This window comes from Canis lupus, chromosome 21, assembly GCF_048164855.1.
Source record: "Canis lupus baileyi chromosome 21, mCanLup2.hap1, whole genome shotgun sequence".
Lineage (NCBI taxonomy): Eukaryota > Metazoa > Chordata > Mammalia > Carnivora > Canidae > Canis > Canis lupus.
The window spans coordinates 27679616-27698248 of record NC_132858.1 but is presented as its reverse complement, the minus strand read 5'-3'; the positions used below and the strand labels follow the sequence as shown (position 1 = coordinate 27698248).

Genomic DNA, 18633 nt, shown 5'->3' with positions numbered 1-18633 from the left:
GCCTGTGTCTCTGCCTCTCTCTTTCTCTCTGTGTCTCTATGAATAAATAAAATAAAATAAAATAAAATAAAATAAAATAAAATAAAACAAATTAAATTAAAAAAAGAAAATATTGTCAATAGTAAGTTACATGAGCTCTGTTTAAAAAGAATGTTCAAAACTATCAAATGCAGAAATGTGAAATGGATGTGATAGGGTTTCAGGGTAGACAATATAAAACCAGATTTCCATAGTTTAATGAGTTATGCAACAGTGCGATGCCCAGCCTTAGTATACCATGACTTGTAGGACATATGTGGAGAATAATATTTCATTCTGGCTGAAGGTAAGAAAGATGGGAGCAAACTGAAGTGCTTCTCAGGAAAGAGTAACCAGGATGATCGATGATACGTAAGCTTTGTGATAGATCAATGGATGAGGGATCAAAAACATTGACATGAGAAGACAAAGCGCTACCATTTTGTTGTTGAGGCTACTGTAATAGCTTCATGGCTGACAGCTCAGCTCTCATCCTGCCCCTAACCCAGCCTCTACACAGGAGCTAGAATGATTACTTTTTAATGCAAATTACATTGTGTCATCTCCCTACTGAAAATCTTCCAGTAAAATCCAGTCTTTACCATGGTCTGTGAAATCACTACCAGCCTTTCCCCTGGTTGCCTCCAAACTCTCTTCCCACTCAACTCCATCCCAGCCTGGCTTTCTCATTAAGTCTTGAAAATTCCAAGCCTACTCCCACACCCAGGATCTTTGTTCTTGTGATTCTGTTTGCCTGGAGTGCTTATCTAATAGCGATGCATGTGTCCCTCTACCTACTTCATTCAAGTCTTGACTCAGATGCCCGCTCCGAAATGAGTACTTCCCTGGCCACTCTCCTCCACCTTCTTCACTTTTGTACCAGGCACTTAGCATTAGCTGATATAATGTTTTGCATTTATTTCCTTTTCCCTTCACACTCATGGAAGTAATGTTAAATGCTATTGGAGATAAGCCTTGTGATTCTGGCAACATAGTACAGTAGTAGACAGTTTGCCTATTTGTACAATGTCGGTGGCAGCACGAGGTGAGACTAGGGGTCTATGCTACACAGTAGAAACCAGGACTGACGCCCTTGGCCTTTTGCCTTCACGCTCATCCTGGCATATAGCCAGAAGGCAATGGAAGAGAGTAGATGGCAGGTGGGAAATATCTAGGAGCTGTACCTGCAAGTAGTACGCACACGTCCTTTCACAGTTATTTTGCTAAAACTCAGTCTTGTGCACATGCAGCCTTATAGGGGAGATTGGGATCTGTAGTTCAACTGGCAAGAAGGAAGAGGAGAGGGATCCCTGGGTGGCGCAGCGGTTTGGCGCCTGCCTTTGGCCCAGGGCGCGATCTTGGAGACCCGGGATCGAATCCCACATCGGGCTCCCGGTGCATGGAGCCTGCTTCTCCCTCTGCCTATGTCTCTGCCTCTCTCTCTGTGACTATCATAAATAAATAAAAATTAAAAATATATATATAAAAATAATAATAATAAAAAAAGAAGGAAGAGGAGAGAGGTTTGGTGAGAGGCTACCTAGATTCCATCATAGTCACTCAAATTAGAAGGTAAATTATTTACGGCGACGATTTTGTTCTGATTCACATTATGCCCACTTGGCAAGGGCAGTGCCTAACATATGTTGAACATAGCAGATGTCAACAAAAATAAATAAATATAAAAACCCAATGCTCACATAATGCCTAATAGGTGTCAGGCGCTGTTCAGAATGTGTGGCATAGAGCACATTACAAAAGGACCTTATAGGGTCATGTGATTACTGTCACATTTTACACATACAGTTAATGAGGTGCAGAGACAATGGGGAACTTTCCTGAGGACTTAGAGCTACTAAAAGTCACAAGAGAGATCTGAATTCAATTTGTCTAGATCCAGAACTCATGTTCTTAACTATTCCACACGGTGCCATTCTAGGTATGTATGGAATGAATAACTACATAAATAAGGAATTCCAAAAGTTTAGCAAGCTCCTTCTATTTTACACAAACACAAAAAAGTGATTTCTTTCTTGCTGGAGGTATATTATAAGAGGCAGGATAACATCAGAAAAGGAGGGAGAATAAGAGATTCCTACTGTGGGTGGACATCCGAACTAGGAACATCTAGCAATTAGTAACTACAATCCTAAGATTTCCTTCTTCCCTATCCTGGTCACCTAATATATTTTTCGTGTTATAGCAAAGCAAACACAATTGGAATTCATTCCATTTTTATTAAACCTTAATTCTTTATTTTCTGTTATTTTGGCTATTTCATTGGGAATGAGGCTTGAAAAGCCCTTTAATAAGAAAGTTCACCTGCTGTCTTACATCCCAATAACAGAGGACTTACGCGTAGGGTTTATAGACTAAAAGAGAAATGTTAAGCCTAATTTCTAATTCAGAAATCTATTTTTGTGATATGTCTTTAAATGTCATCTACAGAAACCCGCCTCCTTCTTCTCCTTCTTGATATAATATAAATACCAGTAGAGTGAACCTTCTTCTAGCACAGACACAGGTCACAACATGACTTCTGTGTTCACCGTAATGGTTTCTGCACCTAAAAGAACATAACACAAGACACAAGAACAATGATGAGACGCTGCCACGTAGGAAACTTTTCACTTTACAAAGGCTTGCACTTTTTTGTTTGGATATTTTTTGAATAGGATATAATAAAAAAAGAATAGGATATAATATTATTTATGAGTGAAAAATCTATGGTTGCCTCATTGTTCTAAAAGTTATGAATACCTAGGATTTTGTGGATCAGCTAAATACTGGTTAATTAATAATTTACAAGGACTATTAATAACTGAGCGAATGATTTCAACAATGTCCAGGGGTCAGATAACCATTATCCTATTGCTGTTTCTGCTGTTTCCGTTGCTAATTTTCTTCCCACATAATTTTGCTAGGGTTATAGAATATAGAAGAACTTTGGGGCATTGAATTATAGATATGTCACTAACATTGAACCTTTTGAAAGTTTTGAGTCTGAAAGGAATCTAATTCTTTCAAAATGGAGTAGAGAGGGAAAGTGCTTTTGCTAGTAACTCCAAAGGGTTGTCATAATTCCCATTTAGGAAAGGGGCCATAATAGTGAAGAGTGAGCCCGGAGTAAAAGTTTTAGACAATGCTTTCAGATTACATTCTCCTGAGTGATAGCTGGTGATCTGTAGCAGAGAACATATTGAAATGAAAAAAAAAAAAAAAAAGAAAGAAAAGAAAAGAAAAGGAAAGGAGGCGTAGGGGAGGAAGGAATGGGAGAAAGAGATAGGAAAAGAGAGAAAACAAAATAAAGTAAAAATCTGGAGGGCGGGGGGTGGGGGTGAATGGGTGACGGGCACTGAGGGGGCACTTGACGGGATGAGCACTGGGTGTTATTCTGTATGTTGGCAGATTGAACACCAATAAAAATAAATGTATTATTAAAAAAAAAATCTGACATGGATACCCCTGATTATGTTGACACTTTATCAAAGCTCACTCTGATGACTGGCCGGGTGGCTGGCTCGCTTATTGACATTTATGTGTGTGTTTTATATAATACTTGTGGGGGTGTGTATTTTATTTGTGTGTGTGTGTGTGTGTGTGTGTATATATATATATATATATTTAGATATATAAAATATATATTTATCTTGTGACTTCAGTATTCCACTTAATGCTTTGTTCATTATTATGCACATAATTGCTGGATTCTTGCAAGTAACCACAAAACATTGGGAATCGAAACCCCGAAAGGGAAGGACATTAGAAAGAAACATCATGTACCCTAATTCACACTTAAGCATTGATGAGGAAAGATGTAAAACCTCTTATTGTGGGTTGAATTGTGTTTCCCCAAAACGTATATTGAAGTCCTAACCCCTAGTCACTGTGCATATGACCTTATTCGGAAATAGAATTTCTGTAGATATAATCAAATTAAGATGAAGCCATGCTGGATTAGGACGGGCCCTAAACTCAATGACTGGTGTCTTTATAAAGAGAGAGACCTTGAAAGATACAAAAAGACACATGAGAGAAGGAAGAAGGCCTGTGAAGGTGCGGGTGGATATTGCAGTTATGCCGCCGCCTGCTAAGGAACACCCTGGAATCACCAAAAGCTAGAAGAGGCTAAGAAAAATTCTCCCATAGAGCCTTAGAGAGAGCGGGCCCACCCACGTCATTTTTGTTGTTGTTGTTGTTAAAATTTGAAACTCAGACAAATAGTGCATATATCTGAGTCATACTTACCAACTATTCATTGTTGATCTGGAATTTGCTTTTAATTTTTCCAGCTTTTTCGAGATATAACTGACATATTGTGTAAGTTTCAGGTAGACAGGGTGATGCTCTGATCCCCACATCGATGGCATAATGATCGCCAGAATGAGGTTAACTAGCACCTCCATCCCCTCACATAATTATAATCTTTTTGTGTGGCGAGAACATTCAAAATGTAGTGTCTTCGCAACTTTCAAGTACATAAGACAGTCTGTTACCTACAGTTGCCATGCTGCATGTTAGGTCCTCAGAACCTACTCATCTTATAACTGGACGCTTGTGCTCTTTGACCAGCATCTCCCCATTTTCCCCACCTGGTAGCCCCTGTGAACTTCCATGCCACTCTGCTTCTACGAGTTGTGATTTTTTTTTTATATTCCCCAAATAAATCAGATCATACGGTATCTGTCATTCTCTGCCTGACTTATTTAGCATAATGCTGTCAAGACCCATCCATGTTGTTGCAAAGGCAGTTTTTTTCTTTTTTTTTCCTTTCTCATTACTGAACACTATTCCATCGTGTGTATGTGTGTATCTCACATTTTTTTTTCTATCCAGTTCACCCATTCATGGACACCTAGTTTGTTTTAAGGTCTCGCCCATTGTAAATCGTGCCACTATATCTGTACAGAATATATAGTATGAACATGGGGATACAGACACCTTTCTGAGATCCTGATTTCATTTCCTTCATATGCCTACTCAGAAGTGTGAGTGATAAATTGTATGGTAAAGCGATCTTTATTTTTTGAGGGGACTCCACAGTTTCCCATAGTGGCTATAGCATAACCATGCATTCCTACAACAGTCCACAAGGGTTCTCTCTATCCACGTGCTTCCCAGCACTGGTTGTCTCTTGCTTTTTTAATAACCTGGCAGGTTATTAAATAATAATAATAAATAATAATAACCTGATAGGTGTGAGGTGATTCTTATCATTTTGATTTGGTTTTGATTCACATTTACCTGATGATGTATGTATCTTTTCACGTATCTGTTGACTATTTGTATATCTTCTTTGTAGGCATGTCTATTCAGTTTTTCTTTGCCGATTTTTTAACTGGACCCTTTGTTCTTTTTCTTCTTGAGTTGTATGAGTACCTTATCTATTTTAGATGTTAACCCCTTATCTGACATGGTTTGCAAATATTCCTCTCATTCAAGAGATTGTATCTTCATCCTGTTGATTGTTTCTTTTGCTGTGCAGAAAAGTTTTAGTTTGATCAGTCCTACTTGTTTGCTTTTGTTTCCTTTGCTTTTAGTGTCATATCCAAAAAATTGTTGCCAAGACCAACATCAAGGAACTTTTTCCTTACGTGTTCTTCTAGAATTTTGTGGTTTCCGTTATTGCACTTAAATCTTTAATGCATTTCAAGTAAATTTTTGTGAGTGGGCTAAGATGGGGGTCCAATTTTACTCTTTTGCATGTGAATATCTATTTTTCCCAGCACTAGTTATTGAAATGTCTACTTTTTCCTGTTGAGCCTTGATGGTTCCCTTGTCATGGAGTAGTTGACCATATATGCACAGGTTTTTTCTGGCCTCTCTATTCTGTTTCATTGGTCTGTGTATCTGGTTTTATCCCAGTACCATCTTGTTTTAATTAGTATAGTTTTCAAGTACAGTTTAAAATTAGGAAGTGGTATATCTGCTGCTTGGTTCTTCTTTCTCAGGATTGCTTTGGATATTTGGGGTCTTTTGTAGTTCCATACTAATCTTAAGATTTTTAAAAATTTTGTTTTAAATTTAAATTTCAAACCACCTGAGTGGTTCAGTCAGGTTAAGTGTCCTACTCTTGCTCTCAGCTCAGGTCATGATCTCATGGGTTGGGAGATTAAGCTCCACATTGGGCTCTGCGTTAAGCAGGGAGTCTTCTTGAAGATTCTCTCTCTCACTCTGCCCTTCCCCATGCTTGTGCTCTCTCTCTCTCTAAAATAAATAAATAAATCTTTAAAATAAAATAAAATGTAATAAAATTTTTGTGGAAAATGCCATTAAAATTTCGATAGGGATTGCACTGAGTCTATGGATGGCTTCGCATCTAATATATGCCTCATATACAGGAATATCTAACAGAGATATTTTAACAATTTTAACAATATTAACTCCTCTGATCAACAAATATATGCCATCTTTCCATTTATTTGTGTCTTCTCCAGTTGTTTCCATCAATGTCTTATAGTTTCCAGTGGACAAATCTTTCAACTCCTTAGTTAAATTTATTCTTCAATATTTCATTATTTTTGATGCTATTGTAAATAAGATTATTTTATTTTTATTTTTTTAGATACTTCATTGTTACTTCATTGTTAGTGTGGAGATACGTTACTGATTATTGTATATTGATTCTGTATCCTGAAACTTTACTGAATTCATTTATTAATTCTAACAGTGATCCCACTGAGCTCCTTCCCAGGGAACTAAACACAGTATTCAGCATCAAGCCAGCATACATTTGAACTGTGTCTGTGAGCGTTTGTGCTTTGTCTCGATTTATTTTGTGCATCCATTAGTAAGATGTGTCCTAAGGTATCAGAAATTCCTGAGAGAGCTTATTTTTGTATGTGAAAATCCAAAAAAAAAAATCTCTATCAATTAATGGGAATCACATTTTCATTTTATGGCATTTCCATTTGCAAAAGGTTCCCTTGGAAGCTCTACTTTCAAATTGGAGGAAACCTGTACTGTATTATGGCAGTCCGAGGAAGCACATGCCCTGCTGGAGTGTACAGTATTCAATTTTGAAAGGCCACAGGTGTCAAGAAAACTTCATCAGAATACTGTTTCTCCAGCATTAATTCATATGTTATGGCACTTGGGCCAGTGCTAGAAATCTGATCTTAAACTCTATCACATAAGCAACTGCAATTCACATATATTCAAATACAACTGCCTCTTTTTCATTAAGTTAACACTAGAATGGTCTAGCTTGTTGGATTTGGAGAATAACACTATACCAAAAAGGAAACTCACTGCCAAGTGACGGTGCAGCCTCTACTTGAGTACTCAAGTGACAATAAACTCACTACCTTTAAAGGCGGCCTCTTCTACCCTTGGAGAGTTTTGTTGCTTAGACATTTTTCACGTTAAGTTGAAATGGCCTTTCCGGTCACTACCACATGCAGTTCTTATTCTAGGCCTTGAGGCACACAAAACCATTATAATCACCCTTTCTGGAGCACCTGGGTGGCTCAGTGGTTGAGCATCTGCCTTTGGCTCAGGTCATGATCCTGAGGTCCTGGGATCGAGTGCCACATCGGGCTCCCTGGGTGGAGCCTGCTTCTCCCTCTGCCTATGTCTCTGCCCCAGTCTGTGTCCCTCATGAATAAATCAAATAAACAAACAAACAAATAAATAAATAATCCCCATTTCCCAAAACAACCTGGCGACCCTGATTCCCTGCCAGTGTCCCCCGAGTCTGTTTGCTTTCTGCAGCCTCCACACCTCGCTGTCCCATCAGCAGGGCTCCTGCCATGTGGTTCCAGTTCACAGCATCGCCTCAGTGGCCCCCCCAACGCATTGGCACTAACCACGTGCCCTGGCGTGTCAGCTCCACGTCGTTTTGCTGCTAGTCAGCACAGCCCTGGCCTCTGTTCTCCCGTGACATCACTGTATGGCTAACTTGCCCAAGTAAAACAAGGTTTAATTAAATCTTAATGTTGCACCCGGCTCTTGCAGAGCCGTTGTTTTCACATCCTTGTGCCATCAGCAGAATGCATAATGAGAGCAGAGCGTATGAGTACAGCTTCAGTCCCACTTATAAAAAGTAGCATTTTGTCACTCACAACTTCCTTTCAGTTTGAGTTTACTTTTTTGGCTTACCACCGAGGTCTCAAGTTTTCCTCACAGACAACAGACTTATATTTAGGGCGGTGTTTGTGATTTTTGAGTTATGGAATTGGCATCAAGAAAAGCTTAAAATACATTAAGAAACCTAAATGAAAAGAAGCAGTATTTGTTTCAGAAAGTTTTGTGGGTTTCCCTGCTCTTACCCATGACAACTCTTCTGCATTCATGAATTGTCTAAGTTGAAACTACTAGTCTTTCTGAACTCTACAAACACTAAATAGCCCATACATTATTCTGTTTTTGAATAGCGATCATTCCTCTCCTGTTTTTAATTCATGACAGAAATCACCATCATGGGTTTTACTCTCTGGGAAACATAAACTAAAAAGTGATAGCACCCAGCAATCCCTGAGAGGACTAATTTTTCCAATCTGGTCATAAATCCCTAGAAAAAGTCCTGCATCTCAATTGTTAAATGCTGATCCAGTAAGAGTTATTTCAACAGTTAACTATCATTGCCTGCCCTAGAGAAGTACAGGACAGCATATGATGACATGGCTTGATATTTGCATGATACTTATCAACAACTTCAGTTGTGTCCAACAGCGAAACAACCTGTGGACTTTTGGTGCCGAATCATTGAACTGATAATGATGTGAATATATTATTTCTGGAAGTTCACCTCTTACTTTCTTAACCTTTTTGCTTCAGGTGATAGCAATGATTTGCTCTGTTTATTCTGTGATAAAAAACCAAAGAGCTTAGCAGACTTTCTGGACACCAGACCCCCTGATTCTCATGTTAAATAAGAACAGTTTAAAGCAGCTACATAGTATGGGGTCTCCTCCCCCTTCAGGTAAAAATACCATGGCACAGAAGGTTGAGAGGTCTCTTTTTACAGGAACCAGCCCATGGGAAACTAAAATATCGTGTTTGGGTGTAGATGCCCTCACTTTAGTTCCTCCTATGCAAACTAAATTCTTTTAAAATATATGTGAAAATCTTTCAATCTGAGTCATCTATGAACCTATGCGTCTATATTATGTGTCTGCTAACATGTGTAAAGATCATGATTATTTATATATAATGACTAGTGCCATTCTTAAAAAAAAAAAAAGAATATCAAGTGCCAGTTAGAAACTGGAAGTATAAAATGAAAATAAAATCTTATTTTCTAAAGGATTTAAAGTTTTCAGAGATCAAACATAAAAGCAATCAATTTTATTATGTGTGTTCCTTAATTTTTGCAATAGTCCCAGAGTCAATATAGGGTGCTGTGAAGTCGATTTTCTGAATTGAACTCGGAATATTTTTTGTGAGCATTTAGTAGACTAAATATCTAGTGGATGTACAGGCAAAAGAGGGGTTATATAATACTCATCTCTAATACCTTGCCCAGTGCATGGCTAATTTCTAGGAAATATTTATCAAGTGAATTTCTAACCAACAGATGAATTGACTGACCAAATCAATGACTATGAAAACATTCATACACTGAACTAAGAGTCAATAATTATTGGGAAGCCCCATAGCTTTTGATTAATATTATCTTCTTAATGATGGCAAAGATAGAAGCCCTCTTCTTGGTCATTCACTGTCTACAAGAAACAGCAAGATTCAATATATTTGAAATAAATCTGAAACACTGAGGCATCCCTTTTGGATCCTCCTATATATGCATGGAAAACTGGATTCATTATATCAACAAGACACCTCACATGATTCCAGAGTGCATGTAGTCCGTGCTGGAAGGTCTTCAGTGGGAATCAACAACTTTCTGCATGAATCCGTGAGGAAATCTCCAGATTTCCTCTGCCATTGTGGGAGGCACCGCTTCGCTGTAAGACTGAACCTCAGCCCTCCAACACCGACCTTCTCCAGCAGCCACATTCAGAACTGAAGATATTACAACCGTTGCCCCAAACCTAGGAGTCTTACCATGTTACATTTTTCACTTCCAGTCCAGGAGCAAATCTTAAAGGGATTTCTTCCAAAATACATCTCAAAGTCCTTCCACATTTTTCATATCCATTTCTATCCCTGGATGTGAGCCTTCATCGCTCCTGCCTAGATTTATGCCATATTCTTCAACTTTTCTCCCTGCCCTCAACCCTTGCATTCCATCTTCTACACATTGGTTTATATCATCTATTAAAAATGCAAAGCAGATCAGCGGCACTATCTTCTTCTATCTTTGAGAACCCCCATTTACACTGAGAATTAAATTCAAAACTGTTACCAGGAGCAACAAGTCCCTGCATCCTTTGTTTCTTGCCTACCTCTCTGATACCGATATCTCACAGTATCTTTCTTATCACACTCAAGATGCCACAGTTTCCTGTTTGCTCCTTGGACATGGAAAGTGTTACAAATCAATCTAAGCTGAGTTGGTCCTGCTCCACACATAGGCACGAGAATTTGTAATAGATAGGCGAAGATAAGCAAAGAAGCCTGAGTTAGGTAAAGGTTAGCTATACCCTCAGTACTAGGTTATAGTAAAACAAAACCACTGATTCAATTTTGCCAAATCCACAGATATTTATTAGGCATACATGTTTGTATTAGTGGGTGAGCACAAAACAGTTTTAACAATAACCTTCTAAGAGGGTAAAAAAAGTTATATATATATTTTTTTGTTCTTTCAGGTGCTCTGAATGTGATTAGCAGGGAGCATTCCAGAGGCAGGATTAGTATACATTTAAAGTAGGATCAGCCAATGAAATGTTATTCTAACTCATGCCTGGACAGGAAACCATTTATGGATCAAGCCCAGGGTATCTTCTGTAACCTAAAGATAGAAGCTTCATGCCCCACTAGATTCTTAAACTGTGCTGAAATAAGTGTGAGGAATATTTCAACAATACGTAGGTCAATTCCACATATCATAAATACCTTTAATTTTTCAAAAAGAAGCCTAATTTATATTATTCATAATGCCAAGTATCAAGATATTTATTTGCCAACTAATACCTCTTAGTAGTTTTTATATTGAATCACCTGGTGTTGATCAACAGACTAAAGTCTTGGTGACTATCTCTGGAATGTGACTTTTCTTCCATAATTTTAGCAGATGACCTCTGGATTATGGGTTCTTGATTGAGACAAGTGATCCCCTCCTCCTGGAGTCAAAGCCTAAGCAGCTGGAACTTACATAATATCATTCTATCCACCCCGAAATAGTCTCAGTAAGTTGGAGAAATTTTAACGTTATTTCAGGAATTTTGCTCTTGTTGCTGACTCTATCTAGAAAATTATGTAAATACCCTTCCTAAAGCTCTTCACATGGTTAGCTTCTTCTCATTCTTTAGGCCAAAGCCCAAATTTCACCTTTTGGAAGAGGGCTTTCCCTACCAAGCTATCCAAAGAATAGTAATAGTAAACACAGAGTAATGATAGTAACTACAACTATAATAGAAGCTAATAATTTTGAGGACTCCTATGTGTCATTGTACTAGGCTACTTACTGTACATTTGTTATCTCATCTAATCCTCACAACAACCCCATGAAGTAGAATTTTTATCCTCAATTAAACAGATGAGGAAGTTGGGACACAGGATCTTGCCACCATAACATAATGGGAAATGGCAGAGCTGAGATTCCAATCTAGTGAGTCCCTGTCCAGAGTTCACCCTCTTTACAATTCAAGCAACACTGACTAACCCCAAACCCCATGCTAATTATTGTCACAACATCCTATTTATTCCTCAATAGGTTTAACCATAATCTTTAAATATTTTTTTTATTTACTTCATTGTTCTTTCTCATCTCTCACCAAAATGTTAATTTCTTGAGGGCAGGCATCATGCTGTTTTGTTTATCACTCCACCACAGGATCTCATACTTTTCCTGTTACCTAGTTGGTGCTCAATAAGTGTATTTTTGCAAAAATGAATGAGGGTAGTAGAACACAGGTACACGATTGCTAATTATGTTTCTTTCTTTGACCCATATCACTCCACTGTCAAAAGGAAAGCCATGAGTCCTGGAATTCCTGATTCTCTGACATTCTCCACCACCTGTTTCTTGCATCTGGTATCATAAGAAGCCGTCAGAGGTTTGCCAGGGCGTACTTTAACATCTGACAACATTTTGAAGAAAGAACAGCTCACATTTCATCTATTCTCTACAATGTTGCTAAAGTAATATTTCTTAAATCAGAATTCTAAATAATTCACTAAGACAAGAAAAAGAAATGAAAGCTATACTGATTGAGAAGAAATAAATAAAACTTTCTCTGCAGATGGCTTGATCATCTATTAGAAAGTCTGAAAGATTCAACCAAAAAACTCCCAGAACTAATAAATGATTATAGCAAGGTCTCAAGATAAAAGGCTAATACACAAAAGTCAATATTTTTCCCTTACACCGGCAATGAAAAAATGGAATTTGTAATTAATGACATACAACTATTTATATTACAACCACAAAAAATTAAAAACTTATGTATAAATCTAACAAAGTAGGTGTAAAATCTATATGAAGAAAACTACAAAATTCTGATGAAAGTTGTTAAAGAAGAACTGAATAAAGGGCAGATATTCCATCTTAATGAAAGGAAGACTCAATATTGTCAAGATGTCAGTTCTTCCCAACTGGATCATAGGTTCAATGCAATTCCAAGAAAACTCCCAGCCAGTTTGGATATTGACAAATGAGTCTAAAACCAGTGTGAAAAGGCCAAACAGCCAGAATATCCAACACAATATTGAAAGAGAAAAACAAAGTCAAGGAATGGACACTACGCAATTTCAAGACTTACTGTACGCTATGGTAATCAAAACTGTATCACATTACTGAAAGAATAAACAAATGGATCATTGTAACAGAATAGGGAGCTCAGATATAGACCCACATAAACATAGTCAAGTCATCTTTGACAAAGGGGGGAAAGGCAGTACAATGGGGAAAAAAATAGTCTTTTCAATAAATGGTTCTGGAACAAATGGAAATCTAGACACAGACCTCACACCCAACAAAAGCAAAAATTAGCCCCAAATGTATCATAGTCCTCAATGTAAAGTGTAAAACTATAAAACTCCCAGAAGATAGCATATGATAAATCCTCGGTGACAATGGGTATGGCAATGACTTTTTTACACAAAGCACCGGAGACCTGACCCATGAGTGAAATAATCAATAAATGAACTTCATTAAAATTAAAAAATTCAGCTCTATGAGAGACACCGTTGAGACAATGAGAGGACAGGTCACAAACTGCAAAAAATACATCTGATAATGTGCTAATATACATAATCTACGTAACACACAAAAAACTTTCAAAACTCACAGGAAGAAAACAAACAACCCCATTAAACATAAGGCAAAGATCTGCACAGACACCTCATCAAAGAAGATATACAGATGGCAAATAAACATATGAAAAAATGTTCCTCATCGTATGTCATCAGGGATATGCAAATTAAAATAACAAAGAGATACCACCACATACCCACTAGAATGGCCAAAACTGAAAACACTGTCAACACAGATGCTGGCAAGGACCAGGAGAGACCCTCCCTTATTGCCAGTAGGAATGCACAATGGTACAGCCAACTTTGGGAGACAGTTTGGTGATTTCTTACAAAACTAAACATCTTTGTATCATGTGATCCAGCAGTTGCACTAGCTGGTATATACCTAAAGGAGCTGAAAACTGAACATCCATACAGACACCTACACACACAGATGTTTGTAGCAGACTTATTCATAAGTGCCCAAACTTGAGAGCAATCATGATGTCCTTCAGTAAATGAATGGATGAACAAATTGTGATAAATCCAGACAATGAAATATTAGCACTAAAGAGAGATAAGCTGTCAAGCCATAAAAAGCTATAGAAGAGACTTAAATGCATATTTTAAGTGAAAGAAGCCAATCTAAAAACAGGTTATATACTCTATGGTTCCAATTACATAACATTTTGGAAAAGGCAAAACTATAGACGCAATGAAAAGACTAGTGGTTGCCAGGGGCTGGGGGGCACGGAGGGATGAATAATGGTAGAGTGCAGAAAAATTTTAGGGCAACAGACCTACTCGGTTTGAATCTGCAATGGTAGATCTATGTCATCATACGCTTGTCAAAACTCACAGACTGTACGACACCAAGAGTGGATGCTCATGTGAGCTGTGGACCTTGGGTGATGACCATGTGTCAGCATCGCTTCCTTAATTTGAACAAATGTACCACGGTGGTGAGGGATGTCCATGGTAGGAAAGGTTTTGTTTGGTTGGGGATAGGAGGTGTCTTTCTCCTTACTTCCTGCTCAATCCTGCTGTGGACCTGAAACTTCTATCTACGTAAGGATTGTGAATACAGACAAAACCACATCACAACTCTGCATCTGCATCATTTTAAGGACGGGGCCCAAATCCTTAACCTGGCATATGAGAGCTCTCTAAACTCATCCCCGCCTAATCATCTAACTATGCCTGTTAATTTGTTATATACCCACTCTCGTTTACCACCACGTGTACACACACGTGCACACACACCCCTGAGGCCCCCTCTCATACCGTCTTTCAGAACTTCTTGCTTAGTTAAGCAGAGGTGTCAGTCTCCCGTATAGGCTCTCCCCTCTGAGCGGTGAGATTTCTGCTCTTCTTTGATTGACTAATGCCTACTTGCCTTTCAAGCCTCATTTCTTCAGAAGCTGTTCTTGGTTCTCCTCCAGTCTTATTAGGGTGCCTCGGACTGCACCCAAAATGTACCTTCTATCATTACAGAACGTGCGATGTGATTCTATAATCGTTTATCCGTGAGACTATCCTTCCATACATGAGGAGTTCCTTGAAATAGAATCGGTTGTTTCAGCACAGTTCTGTGTCCATAGTAGGTGTTCTAGAAATATTGGTTGGGTAAGATTAATTAAGGGAAAGGGGGCAGTAAGCTTCGATCCCAGCGCATTCCCAGGCCCGACAGTCATCTATGGCAAACTGCCCTTCAGGGAAGGTGTGTGCAGTTGCTGGAAGCATTTTACATCTTTAGTGAACAGGGCCAACTTCATTCCCTGGTGATGTCAATATGGCATCTTTCACCAGCCTGAAAATCCTCTGGCACTGAAAATACACAAAGTCTGGAAGCTGTTTATGAGACTGAGAAGGTGAGTCAATAGACCCCGTTCCAAGTTGGCAAGAAGGGACATAGTCCTAAACATCTAAAGCTCCATAATTCACATTAAGCTTCTCATTAATTTAAATGTTAATGTAAATTTAAAACATGTTGTATTGATTTGGAACTATTTTTGTACGAATATTGCATAACTGAGCTTTCGAACAGCAGAATCCAAATGGACATCCCTTCACATCAATTATGATGAAGAAAAAAAGTGAGGCTTTCTATTTTTCTCTCTCTTTTCATTGTGTAGAATCATTTGTTTTAGTTACATGTTCTAGCTATGAGAAGCTAGGAGAACCTCTGTGTTTGGGTAGAATTGATTTGGACAGTCCCAAGCAAAAAAGATCAATTCCTCAATCTCTTCTTTCACAGTATTACACATATTATTTCAAATATGTACAGAGATTGGTGTCTTTCCCATGTCACTGAGGAGAACCTGAAAGTCTCTATGACCATGCTGGTGACTACATTCTGTTTTGTTAGTTTTCAGCCAGACTCTCCTTTCATTGGGATTTATATTTCCTTACCTAAAAGTAAAACACAATTTTCAGAGAATGTCTCATTATGTTAGGCTCTCATAAAAGAGATTATGGTGATGTTGATAATGATGATGTGGATGATAACTGGAAATTTTGCACGTGCTTGCTTACTCTGAGCTGGACCTTGATGCAAAGTCTTTTATGAAAATTCCCATGTAGGGGCACCTGGATGGTTCAGTGGGTTGAGCATCTGACTCCTGGTTTGGCTCAGGTCATGATCTCAGGGTTGTGAGGTGGGACCCTGAGTCTGGCTTCCCGCTCAGTGGGATGTCTGCTTAACTTGCTCTCTCTCTCTCTCTCTCTCTCTCTCTCTCCCCCTCCACTGCTTCCTCTGCTTGTGCTCTCTCTCTCTCTCTCTCTCAAATAAATAAATAAAGTCCTCATGTAATCCCCAAAGCAGCACAGAGAAGGGGGCTACTCTCATCACCCTGTTTTACAGATGAGGAAACTGTCCCATGGAAATATTAAGCCTTCCCAAAGTTCCAGAAGCAGAAAGGGACACTGCTTGCCCTAAGACTCAAGCTGGTCTGACCCCATGGTCTTTCTCATCACCACCAAGCTCTCTAGGTCTTCAGCCACACAATGTGACTGACACAGACAAGCCTTGAACAGTGAATTTCTGTTTCTAAGAGATGCCTATAATGTACAATTGAGGATTCGATTATACTATTGAGAAGCGGGGTGGATGGGTGATCTCCAGAAATCTGCTTGCTGGTTCATGAATACCTCGTATCTTACTTCTTTCAACTAAACACTGTGAAATGTGAACTAATTGGTTAGTGAAGCCTCTTCCAGCCCCACATTCTATGAATCTGTGTCATATGACTCACGTTGTTCTAAACAACAAACCCTCTGGCCGGTTCTCCTCTTCACAGCCACCCACCACAGTGCTTTTTACACCCAATGCCTCTGCCTCTGCAGGCAGCCCCCCCCCCCCCCCCGGCTCTGTTCTCTGTACAAACATGGGTACAAAGTAAGCATCGACACATTTCTTTGAAACATGCTAAATATGAGGCAGAAAACTCAGGCTACGAAGATGGGAAAAGCAGCATTTTGTTCCCCTGATCATAGAAATGAAATACAAAAATCATAGTCCTAGAGCCAAATCAGACAAGGCCTTCTTATATCAAAAGTATATGAACCAGTGCATTCAGAGGCTCGCATACATATGGGCCTCGGAGAACCTATTGAAACGGAATATGTACTGGCCTAGGTGTAGCCAACAAGCTTTATAGTATCAGGATATATGGGATAGTGAGAAGGAGGATTGCTCTGGGGTCACACACACCTGCTGGCTCTGCCACCTAGTGCCTCTTTCTGAGAAATTGACTCATGCCTCGGTTTCTTTACCTATAAAATAAGGGTCATAATTCAACATTTTCATAGGGTTATTAGGAGGCTTACTTCGTAAAATGATGTAGGTAGTTTATCCCAATATCAGAAGCATGATAGAGCTTTAAGTGAGTCTCCATTATTCCAACAACAACAACAAATCTCTTGTGTTAGTTTTTAAATTATCCTTGTAAGTAGTAATTTCAGCTACTACTCAATTTCCAATTTTAGGAATTGTTTTGTTTTTGCAAGACAATGACATATGGAACACCAATTAGGTATGAATGTTTCACTCAGAAACATCTTTCCCCCTTGGGAGATACCTGAAAGGGGGAGGATGGGGAGGGAGTCATGATATAATGTCAAATTCTGTAAGCTGGCTTACAGGTTGCCCACAGCTTTCTCAGTTTCTTCAAAATTACAGGTTCTTTCCCTTAACATTAGGATAGCAGAAAAATAGATAAATAGAAAGATAGAGAACTAGATGATGATGATAGATGATAGATAGATAGATAATAAGATGATAGATAGATAGATAGATAGATAGATAGATAGATAGATAGATAACCAGACTACTGGTCATCGGATGCCAAAGTACCATGAATCCTGTGAGTTAAAAATCAGATTTTACTTAGTTCCATAACATACACAATTGATTTTTTTAAATCAATAGGTGATCCTGAAATTAATTGACTACAGTCACCTTACTATCATTTAATTATAAGTAACTAATTGTTCAGCAGAGATTGAAATGAGTAATTAGGTAAATATGATAAATTTATAAAAATTCAGGCTTTTTCTAAGCATGATAGGTTTGCTACTGCAAATTCTTCCTAACCATTCTACCTATATCACATCACGTCTTGAGAAGAAAAATTATCACAAAATTTGAAAGATGGAAGGGCCCCAGGAGCAACTTTGTACAAAGTCTTTAATTTTTTATATGGAGAGAATAAGACCCAGTGAGGTTTGAACACTTGCCCAAATTGCCTGGCTAATTATGGCAAGGTTATTAAGTGGATCCGTTCCGATTCTCAATACAGTGCCTGTAATGACTTATTTTCTTGTTGCTATCCCAACCTGAGAAACCTATAAATTATAGTGGCTGTTTTATAGTTTTCTATGTCTGTTTGGCTGTTAGATTTGAAACAGAGTGATAATTATCTGTATAGTTTTGAAGTCATGACAGAGGATTAGGTAAGAACAAGAAGTCCCTCAAGTGTATGTTCAAAATGATATTTATAGACAAATACCTTTTCCAGTGAAACACATATGGCACATTTCAATAATCAATGCAATGAACATTGGCAAAAGAAAGATTAGCAAATCTAGAATAGATACACTAAATATATGTATATATGCATATATGTGTGTGTTATATGTATATATGTTATATATATACACACATATATCTTATATCACATATATGTGTTATATGTGTATATATATTGTGTGTTGTGTGTAGGCAACTAAATACATATAATACATATGTGTTATAGACATATATATTACATATAGACCCACATATTCACCTAGATATATGTGTGTGATGTCTCTATG

The 18633-nt window shown here is 38.2% G+C and overlaps 1 protein-coding gene across 7 annotated transcripts in view; it reads left to right on the top strand.

The window, feature by feature from the left end:
- The window catches only part of LRRC4C (leucine rich repeat containing 4C), a 1168116-nt gene that overhangs the window by 958846 nt on the left and 190637 nt on the right, over positions 1-18633 (top strand). The window lies entirely within an intron of this gene.